We start from the raw sequence: 20,027 nt of genomic DNA, 5'->3' as shown, positions 1-20,027 counted from the left end.
GAGCGCCTGTGGCGCGCGACTGTTAGTTATCGCGATTCACGTGGGACAATATTTATCTCGCGCTCTGTGCTCGGTCTTTGTATTTCCCCCACATTTGTGCAAGGGACATTTTATTGCAATTTGTGTCGCTTATCCATAAATTTAATTTGTTTATTTTCAATGTTATTTTTTACGATTCAAACAAAAAATACGCATTATAGCATAAAGTGGTTGTAAGCAAATTCATAGATATAATTTAGGCGAAAATTTCGTTGACTAAACTGTTATTGAAGCTTGTGTCCTTTTTCAAAAGTTAATTTTTTAATTTTTAGTATATTTTTATAACAAGAGTCTTTTTTAGGGTTCCCTTTTAGATCGTTGATATCCGATAGATGGCCATTGGAGGGTCCTGTCTTTTTCATATGCGCATGCCCCGAACTGTGCGGACCTATTTGAAATTAACAAATACTATAAATAATCATAGAAATAAAATATTTAAAAACGTTTTATATTATTTTTCTCTAATAAATTAAATTGAATGATAGAAGTACTTAGCCTCTTAAAAATATTTAATATTAACGTAATATTGCAATTGTAAATTATGTAATTTTAAACAGTCCTCCGCTTTTTGGTACATGCGCGGTTGAAAACATCGGATCCTCCACATAACTTTAAAAACTGTAATATTTCACGAGCGCTATCTTCCTTTCAAGAATGACTAATGTCAAGGCAAAAGTCACAAAAAGGCTCTATTAGAACAGTTTGAATCCATGCATTGGGTTTCTTAAGAAACCATTTAGTATTTTGGGTTCTTTTTCAGGAATGGGGGTTTCTTTTTTGTTGCAGCTCCTTTGGAATCATAAATTGGTACTAATGGAAACCACAGTTTTTTCTGTGGTTACATTTTTTAAGATTATGTTGAAAATCCGATGTTTTCAATTTCGCATGTACCGAAAAACGCGGGACTATTTAAAATGATATATTATGCACTTGCAATAATACCTTCATATTAAATGATGTGTTTTAAAAAGTTAGATATTTCTATCATTCAATTTAGTTTGTTCAAACAAAAACTGTACATGCTGTGCACAAAAAAAATCAGTGAAAAATCACTTTTTTTAGTTTTTCGAATAATTTTTTAGGGTTTGAAGAAATGTGACGGGGAAGTATGGGGGCCTGTAGAAAATTATCCAACGAAGAACTTCATTTATCATGTTTATGGGTTTAAAACCCCTTACACACCCGCACGAGTACCTGACAACTACCCTTAAAACAGAATAGTCAATTCTTCATGAAATCGACATTTTGAGCACTGTATTTTGGTCTTTTGTTACTTAAAATTATTAATATTGGTCTAATTGAATATTCATTATCATTGGTTAATTAATTTTTAATTATTTAAAAAAATGCAACTTGTTTAAATTTGTTTTTCCCTTTCAAATTATTACTGTTAGTCTAGTGGAATATTTAATAACATTGGTTCATTAATTTTTAATCGTTTAAACAAATGAAATTTGTTTAAATTATTTTTTCCCCTAAAAATGATTACTATTGGTCTGGTGGAATATTTATTAACATTATGTCATTCATTATCAATTACTTAAACAAAAGGAATTTGTTTAAATAATTTCGTTTTGATTTTTTAAAAATTAAATTATTACTGCTGGTCCAGTGGAATATTTATCAGTAATAAATAATTAATAATTAATTTAAAAATAATTAATTTATCAGTAATATTTAAGTAATAATTTTTATTGTAAAATTTGTTTTAAAATAAAATTAATCAAAAATGTTGATAAATATTCCACTGAAGAAATATTTTAGGGGGAAAACGAATTTACGAGAAAAAAATTATTGAACCAAATTCCATTTGTTTAAATAATTGAAAATTGATTAACCAATGATAATAAATATATCCAATAGACCAATATTAATAATGTATAGTAAAAAAATATGAGAATAAACTGTTCAAAAGGTCGATTTCATGAAAAATGGACATTTTTGGTTTTAAGGGTAGTTTTCAGGTACTCGTGGGGGTGTGTTAGGGGTGTCAAATCCATATGTCTGATAGATGAAATTCTTCTTTGAATAATTCTCTGCAGGCCTCCATACTTTCCCGTCACATTTTTTCAAACCCTAAAAAATTATTCTAAAAACTCAAAAAAGTGAATTTTCCCCATGCATTTTATATGGGAAGCTCCAAGTCACAACCGACACCTGTTAAAATAAAAAAATAAAAAATTAGGGAACTTCTTTTTTCGGATTTGGAATAAAATTAGGGGGATCGTTGCCCTCTAGCATGCAAAAAATTGTTGCCATGCATTTTTGGACCACCCTCAGTTCTAATCTAAACTCTAAAGAACGTCAGCTTACCTAAACCGCAAAATTACCGAATCCCCCATTTTTCTGTGTTTATAAATGGTATATGCTCTGTTTTCAAGATACAATGTGCTATTCTCTTTTTTTGTGTTAATTTACTATTATATCAAATACTGGATGGGAAACTTCTAAAGTGTTCCCTAAGGGCTTACATTTTTCTTGCACCTTCTTTCCTATTACTTTACAATTTACACTACCCCTCACACACTAACTTGTTGGTGGGAGGGGGGCCTACAGTTTAAGGTGGGTTCCGAACCACCAAGAGTAACAGCTTTAAGTACTTAGAGAAAACCTTTTTTTCTCTAGAGGTACCGGTCCCACGACTCTCCGGAGATGAACAACTCCCTTGCTAGTCTAGTGTTCATCGCATGGGCCGCCGAGGCTCTTCCAGAGTGCCAGGCTGGAATTAAACCCGCAAGCCGACGGAGTAAGTCCAAAGCCTACGCTTTAGCCCCCATGACCATCGTCCCACTTATTGTGTCCATTCCCTATTATTTTAAAGCAGCCCCCCCTCTTCCTATTTTTCTTTCTTCCACCATCTAAGTTTTTTCAAGATTAGCACAGAATTACTTGCAAATAGTGTTGTCAAGTCTAAGGGGTGCGAATGGTAAGGGTAGGTATTAGTTAACCTGCCACTCACGAAAAGCAGGCGATGTAGACTTTTCATCCCCACGCCCCTCTGTAAGCTTATATTGCTCAGATACTTCCAGTTGGAATTCGTTTAATTTCGTGCCCTGGGCTATACGTGTAATGACGTTTGCAAAAAAAAGTCTAAGTACCAAAGACAGAAACGTGAAATTATCCGTAGTATTATCGTTTTGAAATACATTTTAAAATAGTATAATTGAGAAAAAATAGAGATTTCAGGCACAAGTTTTTATATCTTTTAATTTGACATGCTAGTTCAGTGTTTCGAAACAACATTTACTTATTATTTAAGTGGTAAAAGCTCTTTTAGTAACATGATTTTGAAATGTGATTTAAAAGTCTGGGATTATACGTATATTTCACTCTAAATTATCCCTCAAAGTCGGTAAATGTTTGCAATGTAAATATTACAAGTGGGAAAAAATACTGGCAAAAGTTCAAATGATTGTAATTCATCCCTTAGTTGAAAGACTCTACGTTACATTTTTTGTGAAATTGATTCACCAGTAATGTAAAAGAATCCATTAATCTTTCACTCGGAATTTAATTTAGTAAGGTGGGTGAATAAATGAATTTTGCAGGGTAAATTCAATATCTTAAAACCATTTACATGCGTTTAATATAAATACACTGTAATAAACATGTTAATAATTTTTCCAAGTTCTGTTACCTCAGATGCTGAAACAAATTGTCTTTCTTTTGGCGAAGTAAGATAATCTACTCTGTTTTTTTACAGCTTTATGATAAGTCAGAGTTCGCTATTTTTATTTGAAGTTTGAAAATATATGTTTGCCATTTCTATTATCATTTGCGTTTTTATAAGATAAATTTGTTCAGCTTATGGAAGTCACCGTATACTTTCTGACTACAATCAATACAATAATAATTACCTTCATATTTCTTTTTTTAAATATGTATAACTTCAAAACTGTTCTTCTGATGGACTTGGGGAAAAATAAAAAACATTAATTGGAGATAAAGTAGAATCGTCATCTATTACATCAAGATTTGTTGGATTCAGAAAATAATTGTCATTATGTTCTTTTTAGTGTTAAGTGAAACTATATCATATTATAGCATCAGTTAGTACAAAAGTACACAGGTGTACATATCTGTAATACAGGGAGAGATCATTAATCTTCAACAGCAATTTCGGTCCATGAAGGCGACATTTATCGTCTCTTTTGCTCTTTTAGCATCATCGTCAATCTACTTTCATCTATCTCGCTTTTGCCTTCCCTGTCTACTACTCTTCCTTCCTCGTAGGTTGCTCTCGTACAACCACGAGATAATTAATGATCCCCAAAGCGATCTACTACTCAATGGTGTCTAATTTTAGGGTAATCTCTCTTCGTCTCGCACGACTTTTCCATCTCCATCTCCTCCTTCTTTTCAAGTATACTCACTTATGACTTCGGCCGTATCAATCTTTTATAATTTTGCTTTTAATTACTTAAAAACTTTTCTATACACTAGTCCACTGAGAAAAATACGCTATTTACATGAGAGTCAGGACGATAATGAGCTAGAATTTTAGTTTTGTATACACTCCGTCATAGGAATAATATGCCTAAATATCTCAAAATTCAGAAAAAAAGAAAGTTTTAAGGGCGGTAGGGGGTTAAGTCGCTCTTCACTTATTATTTTGCCTGACATATACGTACTTATTTACCTCGTCTTCCCCTACCATTCGCACTCTCGTCCCTTTACCCACTACATCTACCCTTTTACCAATTCTATATTCGCTCACTCTTTTTCACACCTTAACTTTCACCGTCCCCTATACCCCCACCACTTTCCTTGGTAATCTGTCCGGTTCTTCAATTACTCCTTCTCATGTATACCTGTCCCTTATCACATCAATTATTAAACCCAGTGCCGTATTTGATATAGAGGCTGAAAAGGCAATATATAGCCTAGGGCGGCAACTTTTTTAGGGCGGCACTGCGGCTAAGGATTTTTTTTTAACTTTAGCGATTAAAAATTATATTATACATAGTAAATTGCATAAAATTTGATATCAGAAGATAATATATATTAAAAGATACGACGAGTTTACATTTTTGCATCCAAATTTAATTCGATGGTCTCACAGTAAAAAAAGGGATCAATTTTGTTGCAGAGCATTTTGCTCCAGCGATCATTTGACTCTCGAGATCATAATGATTTTCCATTCGGATCAATTTGATCTCATTTTTTGGTTCATATATTGGCGCTGGTGTCATAATGACATAACCTAAAAATGGTATCTAACCGCACGCAAGTGACAACTACACTTAACAGGTGATATTTTTTAATATCAGATTTCTTTATTTTTTCAACTTTTCAAGTACACTATATGATCAGAAACCATAAAAAGCTTGAATATGAGCTAAAGTATTGTAAGAACGTCAGCCATCTGGGCTTGACTTCACACATGACCTCGAAGCAGATCATTATGATCTCAAAAGTCGATCATTCTCTTCGACCGATCAAAATGCTCTTGAATTCGGTATCATTTTTGTTGCATATCAAAATGATATTGATTTGGAAATCATTTTGAACACTTTTTTTTACTGTGCTGTCATCGATTTTTGATGCCAATAGAATATGCATAACCACCGCGAACCACGCGATCTCTTTGCTTGTAGTCCATATAATATTAAAATATAAAACATAATTGAGCAATTAGACTCATTTCTGCATTTCGACAGTAGCTGGCCTTGGTAAATTCTGTCCTGTACCCAATTCCCTGCAATAATGGCCAGTGATCCCAATGTGGGGGCTTTTTGCTACTGCGCTTGCGTTAGAGCCGCGCACTGGTTAACATTATTTTAACAAATTAATAAAGTTATAATATAAGTATCTTTACAATGTTGTAGGTTTGTACGTTTTCACGTAACGTTTTTTTCACATAGTGCATTGCATCTTAGGGAAATTAGCATTGACAAAGGGCAGCCTTTCTATTGGGTAGCCTAGCCCTAGGGCGGCGTCAAAGGTAAATCCGGCACTGATTAAACCCTTTAATCCTATACTTCTTTACACCATATACCCTTGTAAATACTCACTCTCTCCTTAAGGTCTAGCCATGCGCAAGTAAAAAAAAATCGCATCCAATCAGCAATACCGAAAAAATATGATTTTGGAAATAAGCCGGAATGGCCGAGTAACGATTGAAACCCGCAAGACAATTTTTCTAAACTTCAAAAATAATTTTGATTGGTTTATCTTAGAGTTTTAGACTAATGTGAGAAACTAGAAAGCGGGCAAATTTACCAGTCGAATTTGGACATGTCGGACATCCGCCCTTATAAATTAAAATATTATTGATGTATCAGGTTGAAATACCCCTTAATGCCTAGGGGCCTAGCCCCTATCATGCATACCTTTTCCTTCTAACAAGTCACCTCTCCAATCCTTTACATCTCCTATATTATCGCTTCTTACATAAATCCCCTTCTCTTTCCTATCAATTTTCACATTCTACAGCATACCCCTATTGCCCCTCCCTCAACCCTCTCTTCCTCAATCCTCTTTATTATCTAAATCCGAAACTCTGTATCTTATCTCCTCTCGCTTCCTCATATGTATATCTTACCTTAGCACCTCAACTATCAAACCTTCTCCACTCATTTACACCTTATACATGATTATTCCTTGACCGTCCACTAGTCTCTATCACGTATAACTAGCCCTAGTCTTATCTTGCTTCTCATCTTATTTATTCCTCAAACCACACACTCCACATCTCAACTCCTTTCGCCCTCTTTCATGTATCCCCACACCCGATCTTTATCATATTCAACACCTTCCCCTCTTACTCTCTACCCTTCTCAACACGTCTCATGTATACTCCCTCCACTGAAACTCTTATATATAACTAGGTACCCCTTTTTTATTGTGTCTTTTCCACTTCCCATCTCGGTTCTTTAGCCTTAGCCTTTACACCTTGCTCACATACCCACATATTCTTCTCTTCTCCCAAGGGATATTGCTACATGGAAAAAATGTATCCGTAAAAAAGTCAGGAACTAGTAGCTAGGTCTCGGATATGAGAAAAATCGATCGGATATTGATATATTTTTGTAAATAATTTGCGAACTTTGAGAAGGAATTGAGGAACTCGATATGAACATTATAAAATGGTTCATCTTTTTTTTCGTTAATAATTACAGAAATATTACGAGTGATTCGGAAACGATTCTCATAGTATTCACGAGCTTGCCCGACAAGTTTGGGAACTGTGTTGCAGGTTCGCCTGCAAGTGGCCCGCATACACGCTCGTCCAAAGGGGTTGTGCGTATGTGTGCGTACGCGTGGTTCGAGTTCGTTTGATAAGTGGCTAGAAGTTTTATCAATCTTACATTCTTTAGCCTCGACGGCTACGCGTGTTTACGCACTCTTGGTTTATGTTTAAAAACTGTCGAGTCAGCGGGCTTCGAAGGTTCGAATCCTCTGAGTTGCAAGTTCATTAATTAAATCGCACAAATATAATTGTTGCTTTTTGTAATTAAGAAATAAGGATTTAATGTTTCATTTTTTTATCTCGTACCCGAGCCCCATGTAAAAGTAACATACATTTGTGGTTCGAAATGTTTTAAATAAACTTTATTATAGGTTGAATTTCTTCATTTGGCTTCTACTATGTTTTCGACGTTTTAATACATTATTTATGCTGACTTCTTCGTTAAACTATGTAAAAGTAATAATTTAAAAAAATCACTTACTTCGCATTTAAAAAAAAAACGATTTCGTATAAAAACGAATAAAAACGATCGCATAAGAGGTGTCTACATGTACCGAAAAATTCAAGCTCCGATTAATTCGAAACTTCGTATACCTATGTATTTTGACGCGTTGATCTCTAATATGATAGTGAAAATACCCGCAAATTTCATCTTCAAAGTCAAAACCTTAAAAAAAAGCTTCAAAACAATATTTTCCCGCTTATTTCATTCAATAATAAAAATTTACAAAAAAGTTTTAAATAAAAGTTGTAGAACTTTTAATAACACACATTTAATGTAGAATATGTTTATACCCTACGGCTAATAGTTTTCAAGAAAATATACGATAAATATGGAAAATTACAGAACTACTGCAAAATGTTTAGCAGTTCGATTTAAATTGTATGAAAAAATTATCAAAATTATAAAATTACAACAATGTGTATTTTCGAAAGATATAATAATTTTTACCTGTTTTTGGAATATTTTAAAAAGATTCTTCAGATATTTATATTGTAAAGGTCGAATGTCATATATTCTGAAATGAGTGACTTTTGAGATTAGGGACGTCCGACTTCATTTGTTCCTCTCAAACTGCACGAAAATAATTTTCATTCCTAAAGTTGTACGTCAACTTCTTATGCAATAAAATTACTTAAAAACATTACTTTATACAATATATATGAATTTCCGGATTAGTAACATTATAGAACAGCGGCGTAGCCTGGATTTTTTTCGGGTGGGGGGGTCTATTTTTTCGATTGGGCTTCGGTTTTTTGTATAGGCAAAGAGTGGGGGAAAAGGGAATTGAATAATGAAAATACTTTGTTCCGAGGGGGGGGGGGGGCTTGAGCCCCAAAAGCGCCCACCCTGGCTACGCCGCTGTTACAGATGAAATGCTTTTTATATTTTCTCAAATATAACCTCACTTTTAGAATCTCATTCCACGTGCCCCATGTGTGTTGGTCAAACAAAAGACATTCTAAAAGAATATTAAAATAATTAAAAAATATTGATACTTGAAATTCATTTACGAATGTGTGTTTTTATAGTTCTAAATTTGAACATTGGTTTTTAAAACATAATAGTTTTCTCCGAAATGCATACTCTTAACGATAAATTCAAGGAATACAAACAGTTCAATAATGTAGAATATTGAAAAATTGAAGTTTTGTAAAACACAAAATCTGAAAAAAATATTATTAAAAAACAAATTTTAAATCTCACTAATTATAGAAATAGAAAATTAAAGTGGCCATATCTGGGATAGATCGGGTCCCCATTTTGGATGCCCAGATCTGGGCCCTGTCGGGTAGGGCATTTCATTTACGGTATGGCGCTAGACAGGTTAATCTATCGGTGCCACATTTTTCTTGATCGGGGCCCGCCCGGCGCCCCAACAAAATTTCTGCACTGGTGTACCAAAATTTCGGTACATGTAGTCACGGCCTTGATTATAACATTACATCATTGTGTAAAAAAACAATTTGGAATACTTTTCCGATGAATGCTCTTACGCTTTAAAGCCAAAGTTACTTAAACATAATTCATATATTCTTTGGATCCTTTACCATATACAATCCGATATTTCATTTCTTAGGATAAATTGTTAGTTGGGTAATAAGCAAGTTCTTTAAAAATACTTATTTTGAGGAATAGACATGGTGCAATGAGCCTGTAAGCTGTAAATCGTGGTCAATGATCTTTTTACCATGGCCTCATTTGATAAGGTTTTTTATTTAAATGTTGTGGCACTTTTCGCATTTTGTAGTGTCTTATTAATGCTTCACGCATAATGACACACATTTGTCTTATGTTAGAAGCTAAGTCACCTTAAAAGAGATAAGATAGATTATCAACTTTAATGAATGCAGTAGCAAGTAAATGGTGGTTACTAATATTTATGTGTACAACAGTTGAGGTAACGTAATTTTCTAATTTCTGAACACAGACAAGCTTTTGTGTTATCTTTGGCATAGTACTCTTTAAATTGATTTTTTGTAAAGCACATTTCCTGATTTCAGTTGTAATGAAACTCACTATTTAGAATATATAGAGAAACTTTTACCTTGACTTTTTCGCATGTTTATTATTTTGTTAGAAGAAGGTTTTTGGCGTGCTAGATTAGATAATCCAATTGACGGCAGGTAAGAACATATTGATTCAATGGCTTGAACCATTGGAAAATCTTGTTAAAATCGTTATTATACAATTTTAAGTTTGGTCGATTTAAACATGTACCCCTCGAAAAGCCCTCTCTTATTCAAAAATTATTGTACATAAGGGTATAAATTTGTCTCCTAAGAATATCGCCCATTGCAATCTTATTAGCATTACTAAATTAGATTGGACCATTCCGATCACACGCCAATAGAGCTCCTTAAAAAGGGATGAGGGAACACTTGAAATTTAAAATAGAATGAATTAGTGGACCCCACATGGAGCAATCGTTTGCTTAATCTCTAATTACGTAGAAGGGTATGTGTTGGACGATAGTAAACAAATATATTTTCATGACAATTGGTCGGGCTCTAAAGTGACAATGGTTGCGCATTATTTCGCGGTTGGTTCATTATACACGCGCAATTCGTCCAAGAGTTTTATCTCACCCGATGAATGAGGAAGCGACGAAAGCTGGAATTTCCGGTTGATTCGGCGCGCTAATGATGGGGTAGTTTACACGTGGTTTACAGTACATGGGGACATGTCGAACCCTAACATCGCATCATCATTGTTCCCTCTTTACACAATTTACACAATAATGGATGCACGCACGACTGAAGGACAAATTAGTGCAGAAACCGTTGGTTTAACCATTCGGGGATGATTGACAAAAAATTCAATATGTTGTAGAAAAATTACAAATTTTGTTCAACTTTTATTCAGGGACTTATCGTTAAAAAAATAGAGTACGCTTTTCTTTTATGTAAATAAGATAATACTCATAATAATATTTTGTAGAGACCTTTGTATTTTGTTTTAAGTTTTGGAGAAGGATGAACTAAAAGAAATTATAAGGATGTGCAAATATGCTACAAGCGAATATCAAATACCCAGCATGTACCACGAATAAAGGTAAGAAAAGACACAAAAACCAATCATTTGTAATTAAGAACAATAATATCATAATGTATGTACCACCAAATCGCATTATGAAAAACAAACCAAATCTAATTTAAATACTCCTGGTTCGGAAACCTAATATTTAAATCGTAAAAGGGCTGCTTATCTTTATCCTTAATCGTAATAGGTACTCCTTATCTTGAGAATGTTATGAAAAATTAAGAATCTATTCTAATATTGTATAAATGAAATGGCTCAAGCCTGCCTGATTATGACCTAATCACACGTTTATTATTTCTTCAGAACTATGATTAAAAATGTAAAAAAGCAGAATAAATAATATTGTTACGCAATTCTATAGAATTGCGTAAGAGTGATTCCAGATATGGATATTCTGGCTTTCCTGTAAGCTTGTAAGGGTTACCCGGTACAACGATGTTTTATGGTTCATTTAAAAGCTTTCGCCGTCTCGATGACTGAAAAAGCAGAGAGAAAGCTTTAATAAGTTGATCACTTGTTAGAGAAGAAATTTCTTCTCTAATAAGTGATCAACTAAAAAATTAACAGTTTCCGGTTTTGGAAATTCTGGCTTTTCCTTTAAAGGTTAAACGAATGTTAAACCGAAAAATCCGGCAATATTGTGTACATTAAAAAATACGGAAAAATTCTAGGAATTCATGAGCAGCTGCGCAAAATTTGTAATCATAAATGTTGATGATAAATTTGTATCTTCTGCGTAAAATTATTATTATTATTATTATTATCATAAAAAATTATGCGATTCAAAAGCGTGAGACAAGTTGAACGTCGTAGATTTGTTTTACCAGTATAAAAGTGGTACTCAGAAAAATTTCTTGTGTTGTTTTTTCTATCTCATTTATATTTTTTTGTCTGACAAATTTGCTATTGATAAATATAGAATTTGGGAAAAATAATATTTTATTTTTTGTAGTAATTTTCTGGTCGTATTGTGTGGTCTCGAATTATGGTGTATTATATGTATTATATATTATAAGTTGTGTGTGTGTATGTATTATATCGAACAAGTTATGGACCGATGATAGTGAACACAAACATTCAATGTCACTTACCGATTTCTTTTCGGATCACAAAAAATTGCCACGTTCGTTTAAATTAAGAAATTCGAACTCTTAACCCTGAGAGTTTCTTCATTTTAAATCATCAAATCAAAACTAAATTGCAATTTAAAGCACTCAAAGTCAAACCCTTCTGAATTTAAAACTTTTAACATTAAAGCTTAAAAAATGTGTAATTCAACGCTCAATAATCATATGTTTGAAATAGAAGCTCTTCGTATTATGAACAATTCTTATTTAAATCATGCCGTTCAATTAAAATATTGAAAAAATTTTAACATTTATAAATTGAACAAAGTAATATATATTTCTGGTTAACAAACATAAATCTGCGTTACCATTTTCAATGCTTTAAATTAATGAATGAATCAATAAAATTCTACACTTTTTAAATTAAAAGTTAAATTATTTTAACTTTGTGTCGTTTGAAATCAATAATTGTTCATTTCTTATTTTGAACCTATTCCGAATGGTTTTAAAATGAATTTTCCGGTCTAACAAATTCCCTATCCAGCAGCACCCTGTTTTAAATTCATTAGATATAAAAAATCAAAAAGGTCGAATAAATGCAGTTTTCCCATCAATTGCTTTCATGTTTTTGTGAAAGTCAAAATATTTATTTGCTCAGAAAAATTTTTAGTAGATTTTGTGTTTTAACATTTATTATTTATTCATGTCAGTATTTATTTTAATTACTTTTTATACTATGTTTAATAAATGCATGTAAGGTGGCAGTTTTTCTAATTACTTCTAATTACCTTCTGAAAATCGACGCCGCGCCGCAGGCAGGTGTAACAGGAGATGCGCGGGGTGCACAGGGTCTGCGGTTGTTAATCAGGCAAGCACTCAGGCGTGAATAAACAAAAGCGGAGCGGGCTATAATGAGTTAGTTCCCACCCACCGTCAGCTTCAAAATCGGCGCTATAGTAAAGTTTCACTGTAATTATTCTGCCCCAATGATATTTGGTTAAAGTATTTTTGACCACTCTTTCAGAAATATTGCGAAAAAGGACTTAATAAAAGTTTCTCTTTAGCTATTTAAAAATTTTATTTCTTTAGAATTTAGAACGTCTTTTGACAAAAGTATGCTGGTTTTCCTTGGATTTTGCCAAGATCTGAACTAGGGGTGTGCAAAAAACTCGAAGTTCGAACGAGTCGAGTCGAGCTTGTTAGCTTCCGAGTCCAGTCGAGCTGAGCTTGATTCGGTTCGGGTTGAGTCGAGGCGAGATCGAGCTTTCCAGAAAGCTCGAAACTTTACGAGTACTCGAATGTCTTCAAGTACTCGAAACTTTTGAAATCAACAAGAATTTTTTCAAACCCGATACTCGGAGGTTTTTCGGATTGCTAACAGCGCTTTGAAATAAAAATTCAAGATTTTTTATCCTAGATGGCAAACAAATTTTGGAAAAATTCAAAATATAAACCAGTTTCCTCGAGGTACAGTCCTAGAATTTTTACACAGTAATACAAGAATCTAAATTTCAGTAAAACAGGGCGGTTGACTTTCAGATGTAACCAAAAGGATCATTCGTCAGTTGAAAGTCAACTGGCGATTATAACATAACTTTAAGTAACGCGCTTGGTTGAAAGTCGACTGCTTTATCTACGTAAAATGTACTTTTTAGGTTAATTTAAGACAGAAAGATTGTTGACTTTCCGTCAACGCGTGCGTGTGAAATTTAATTTCTAGGTTAATTTAAGTCAGCTAATTGTTGAAATTCATAAGATTTATGCTCTGCAGTTCAGTTTTTAGGAATATGAAAATATTATAAAATTAAAAATTGAGTAATTTCAGGAAATAAATATTTTTGTTAAGAGTCAGCATTGAATAAATGATTTATCTGTGAAATTTTATCACTTATATCATCTGCACATATTTATAGATTACATACACAAAACAAGGCACTTATATCTATTTCAAGCTACCAGCTTCTGAATGTAAATCTTCAATCCTTTTTATACCTTTTTTTATCACACATGTAAGATTATTTTATTCATAATCAAAATTCATTATAGATCTGAGTACATATATCAAAATAGGAAATGTTGTCGAAATGATTACCATGAGCTCAGTCTTGATCGATACTATCCAGCGCTATCGACGCCATATTGGCTTCTCTCAGCTGCTCTCTTGGTGCCTCTGAAAATCGCCGAAATCCGTCGAAGTGTTTGCGCATCGCCACATCGCATTTCGCGAACGCCTTTCTGCCAGTACGAATTGAATTTCAGAGCGCGCGATTGATAATCATCCTAAATTCAACATACCTGTCAGTTAATTATCACATTACTCGTATATCAAATAGGAGGCACTGCACTCAAGTTTCATTTCTGGTTGAAATTAAGTGACTTACTTAATTTAATGCAAAAATGAAATTCATCTACATTTAAAATTCGTTATTTTGTATTACTGTGTACATTATCATTCATGAGAGTGTAATATAATCGTCCAAATTTTTTATCTCTGTTTTTTAACAGATCTTTTTCGTTTCGGCACTCACAGCGTCAGAAAATCGTAACATTTTGTAGGTGTCTGTGTGTATGTATGATTAGCTGTATGTTGTAGCCACGCTAAGTTTTGAAGGATTTGTCTAATCAAGTCAGCCTTGGTTACAAGGCTGTTGAAACTATAAAAAAATTAATTTGTACAAATGTGGATTCGTGATTCGCAATAAAAAGGCAAGTGTCAATAAATTTATTGTTAAAACTTCATATTTATTCATTCAAAATTAAATACCGAAATCTTTTAACCTTTAACATATTTAGAGATTTACGTTTCCACTTTATACTGCTTAAAAATTATAGAAATTCTGGAATTTTTATAATTGTTAAGCAAGAAGAAAACGTCAATCTCTAAATATGTTTAAGGCTAAAAGATTTCGATATTCAATGTTTAATAAATGAATATGAAATTTCAGCGATAAATTTACCGACACTTATCTTATTGTTGCGAATCACAAAAACAAATTGTTACACATAAATTTTCGAACATAATTTCAGGAATTTTTTCACTATCCGATATAAAAAGTCATAAGACTGAGACTCACGGAAACCGGTTAGTATAATCAGGGATCGAAACCACTATTTTGTAAAGGGTTAGGTCCTCTTAGAATTTAGAGGTTCGACCGAAGCCTGTTTCCAACCGAACCTTCGATATTTTTCAAAGGGTTCGATTCGGACCGAACCCTTTAAAAATTTTAACGGTTCGGTTTGAACCCGAACCCCTCCAGAATTCTTTATTATTGGAGCGAAGCTAAAAGGTTCCGATTCCGTAATATAATACATTTTTTTTTAATTTGGTCGCCATTTCGTATCTCCCGGGTAGAAATTATAACTTGGTTCTTAAGAGGCCTTGTCTAGATTTTCCTTTTTCTATCGTTTCCCTAAAGTGGCAATGAGGGCTTATTAATAGGGCCTTTATAGAATCTAGATAGTCCCTCACACACTGAGAAAAAAATACTTCCGAATAAATGAAATATTGTTTTGAAGCATCAAACGGTGTTTTCGCGGTCGGTCAAATGCATATGCTATTATTTCTTATTTTGTTCATTCAAATAAAATATTATTAAATTATTAAAAATTGATCATGCTTTAAATTTTGAAGTGTGATGCTATGGTTGCAATAGTAAAAAAGTTTAACTAGCAGATTGCCATAATCTATTACCAGAAATTTTTGATTCAAAGAAGGAAAATATTAATCCAAATGTAAAATACATTCTCTTCGCAAAAGTTAAAACACTGTACACCTTTCTGTAGCCTCTGACAAACACTCTTCCTTTTTCTCGTATTTTTATTGACATTAAATTCTTAACTATACTCCGCACGTTATTCTAAACTGAAACTGATTGTTAAATTTGGCTAAAGAAGACTTATTACTAATAACCAAAGACAAACGTACTTTATTAAAATATCCGCAAGCGCCAAGAATCGAACGCACGCTTATAAGTCGAATGCCTAATCCCCATAGCTACAATGCCACGCTGAGTGCGATATCATAAATGCTTGACGGGATTAATCCGATACTTTAGAAATTAGAAAAAAAGGTTTTTGAAGCTCGATTTGTTATATATGATTTTTAAACGTACTGTCATGTTTTCAAATTAAATTGATCTTTAAGAAAAATTCTTTTCAAATTTTTAAGGCACCAAATGTTTTAAATTTTTTCAGAAAAAAATGAAATTATTCAAAGTTTGCATCTCGGCAATAAAATTTGTTTTTAAATTTAATTATAATTAAGCATAAGAACATTAATGTACTATTTTGCACTCACAGCTGTATTATCCGTTTTACCTGTCGAGGGCTTTACAAGGTCCCCTTGAGAAAATAATTAATTGATAGAAATTATTTTTTAAATATATCTTTATGAATAAAGCTTTTTATCTAGTTTAATTAAAAAATATAGTGCTAAGAAGCAATTATATAAATAATTGAAGTCAAGTAGCACACGACAATTACCTGTCAAGGGCCAGCAGAGGGAAATCCTAGATTCTTCCAGCTGGAAAATCTGGCTGTGGCCTCGTAAGAGCCAATATTTAGTTTGGGCATAAATACTCGAAAACTCGAAAACCCCCCTAGTAACGAGTTTGAAGAAATTCTTATCAGCTTCAAGAGCTTCAAGAGTCTTCGAGAACTCGAAACTTTCGAGAACCCGAATCTTTCGAGTACTCGAAGCCGTTCGAGTTCTCGAAACATTCGAGTAGCTCGAAAATTTCGAGAACTCGACATTTCAAGCATACCCGAACTCGACTCGACTCAACAAAAATCGAGTCGACTCGAAGTTTCGAGCTTTGGCACACCCTTAATCTGAACAAATACGTCGTAATAATTTGATACAAATGATATGTTTTGAATTTTTATTCCAATTTATTTTATGTAAAATTTATTCTAAGCCAGTACTCTTGGTAAAATCATATGCCCGTCCTGAGAAAAAATATTAATTTTGTAAACTTTTCTAGTGCCTTTAAGTTCTTTTTAACTAATAATGACGTTATGAATTGAAAGCACATCACTAAAGCCCAGATTGGGGCCAGGTCGGGAAACTCGATCGGTACACGATCAGTCTCATTGTAATCCATTCTTGAATTTCACTAATGAAGATTTTATACAAGTAATTTGAAGCCATTGAATGGTCCTTTCCTTTCGAAGGCCACCTTAATATTTTGAATTTCCAATTAAGTTATTTTAAGTTAAAATTAAAGTACTACAGGCACGAAAAGAAGAGGCTTCAGACTACAAAATTTAATTATACTTTTGAGAAACGTAAGATTATTGTAGATGGTATCAGTTTCAAGGAAAAGGTTTGTTTTTTATGAAAAAAATTGATGATGACCAGAAATATTTTAATTAACAGTTTTAATTTGTTGAAAAAAATGTTGTCTATAAAACTTTTTAACAAATTAGAAAAAGTTTTTTCGCAAGAAGATTCCCTACAACTTCACATTTTCGAATGCTTCCAAAGAAAATCTTCGTAAAATAACCTATGATTTACGATTTATTAACATTTTACTGTAAATAAATTCAATATTTTGTTAATTGCATTACTTCTTGAAAAAATCGAGAAGTTGGTTGCAGATAATATTTTCGCCAAAAATTGAGCTATCATTTATTATACCGTTTTATTTTTTTAAATCTGTTAAGAAGCAATATAGACCAAACAACTTTTCAACAAAAATGAACCTTTTTAAATTAAATATTTCTGGTTATTTTAAATATTATTCGCAGAATATGCATTTAAATAATTTTTATTATTATTTATTAATGTTGATCTAATGGACATTTTTATAAGGTGAAATGTCATTGTTTATGATAAAAAAAATACTAACTTTGTTTAGCATTTTAAACTTCGCGCGAAACCAATTGGATGCCGAATGCTACGCATGCGCAGTTGAGTAAGTAGCTCTTGTTGGAATCCCTGCACAATTGGCATTTTGCATTTTGATTGCAATACTTGATTCTGAATTTCAGGTTATGAAAATCTGACATTAATGTATTTCTGTAATGAATTTATTATTAATACAGAATCAAAGAATGTTGAATAAACTAGATGCAAGCATGAAGAGCATGGGCCTCAAAATTAACGCAAATAAAACAAAAACTATGGTGTTCGAAGGAAAGAGTCAGGTCCCCTTATCAGGTCCCCTTATCAGAAGTAAAAATATATCAAATAAAGCTAAAATGGCAATACATAATTCTATATTTGTACCGACTGTACTATACGGTAGCGAGACATGGACTTATCAAGAAAAATATAAGAGTAAAATTAACGCAATTGACATGAGATTGATGCGCATAATAATCGGGAAAACGCTAATGGACAAAGTAAGTAACGAGATAATTCTAAAAGAATGTGGTGCAGAAGAGACGCTAGTAGACACATGGGAAAGAAATCGGTTAAGATGGTTCGAACATGTTGAGAGAATGCCAAATGAACGACTAACGAAACAAGTGTATCAAAGTAAAGTAAATGGCAGCGTGCCCAGAAGTAGACTGCGGAAAGAATGGTTAGAATGTGTGAATGAGACCCTACTTAGAAGAGACATAAGAAGTCACAGAAACACGAGAGTATGCATGAAAAAATGCATGGACATAAAAGAAGCTAGAGAAGTATGCCAGGACAGGAAAGTATGGCGGCAAATAGTTAGTAAAAAGAGTGTCAGTAGAATGAATGACGCCTGAAACAAAGACCTTGGCTATTAATGGACCCAAGTGGGGAACCTTACATAACGACTTTGTGAGGTTCTTCGCTTGGGGTGATTGCTAGAGAGATTGATCAGCAACATGGGTCGGAGCAGTGCTGCGGAACGAACGTGTTATTTACTTAAATAGCACGAGAATTCTGGATCAATCTGAAAAATCTCTATCCCTTCCACACAATACTCCTTTCCCCTGCCGAGTGAGTCATGCCTGCCCCGTAAGGGAAATGGCTTAATGGTGTAATAATAATAATAAAAGTTTCAATAACAGAATCGATTGTATCACATATTTTATTCTCTTAATCTAAAAAACTTACAATTTTGAGCATACTCCAGTCCATTCCTTGTCAATAGATTTGATAATTGTAACTCTACATTAAATCGAAAAACCTTGAGTTCTGAAATAATAATTGAAAACAAAAGAAGTTGATAAATTTCGTCATATAATAATATTTGACTCATCTAATTATAGATATACTAATTTTACCTGAAACAATTTAATTAATTATTCATTTATTTGAGGTTAGGTTTCAATAAGCCCGCAGAGTGTAATTACTTACTCTCATCTTCTTCGCGCAGGTTTCGAGGGATACTGACTGGTGTTTGGTGCTTCCGAACACTGGCTTACTCGCCTTATGCATTTTTAATCATTGCTAGAATATTATAAACGAGTAGTATGTATACACATTTCACTGCACTATCAGAAAACATCAAGCAGCACTAGTTCTGCGAGCGCATAGAGATGGCGTTTCAGTAGCAAATCGTTATGGCCCGGTCGGACCCAGGTATGGGCCACAGAGATCTACCGATCAGAGCCAGATCGGGAAATCCGATTGGGGCCAGATCGGTATTACGTTTGAAATCCGGCGATTTCTGTACGGGAGTCTAAAGTTTTTGATACTTTTGGAAAAATCAGAGAGAAAACTATATCGGATATGACTATTTAGTTATAATTTTCTTCTATAACAAGTATTAGTTTCAAAATTTACAGTTTACGGTTATGGAATTTCTGGTTCTCTAAGGGTTAGATGAATTTCATGACTCATTTGATAGTTCAGCAGGTTTTTGATGTTCGAAAAAACAGAGCGGGCTATTATAGCTATCAGGAATAAAATTCTATTAAATTTTTTAAAGTAATAAAAACAATTTATTTATCTGTACTTTATCTCAATCTTTTTTAAATTTTATATCTTTATTTATCTGTATTCTGAGTGAAAAATTGGCTGATTTCAATAGCTTTTGTGTAAAACGCTGTTATTTTTTATTCGCAAATACAGATACGTTTTAAAAAAAGGAATATACCTTAACTATCTAAAAAAGATGCAATTATAGTATCTATTGTGTAAAATTAGGTATTATACAATTTTGAGCTTTAGTACGTTCTGGTTTCACCGAATAAAGAAGTACCGAATCATAGAAAAGGGCAACTAATAAGCCATATTATATCTAGAAAAAGACGAAGGGGG

The sequence above is a fragment of the Belonocnema kinseyi genome, chromosome 7 (genome assembly GCF_010883055.1).
Source record: "Belonocnema kinseyi isolate 2016_QV_RU_SX_M_011 chromosome 7, B_treatae_v1, whole genome shotgun sequence".
Lineage (NCBI taxonomy): Eukaryota > Metazoa > Arthropoda > Insecta > Hymenoptera > Cynipidae > Belonocnema > Belonocnema kinseyi.
Note: the sequence above shows the minus strand (reverse complement) of the source record.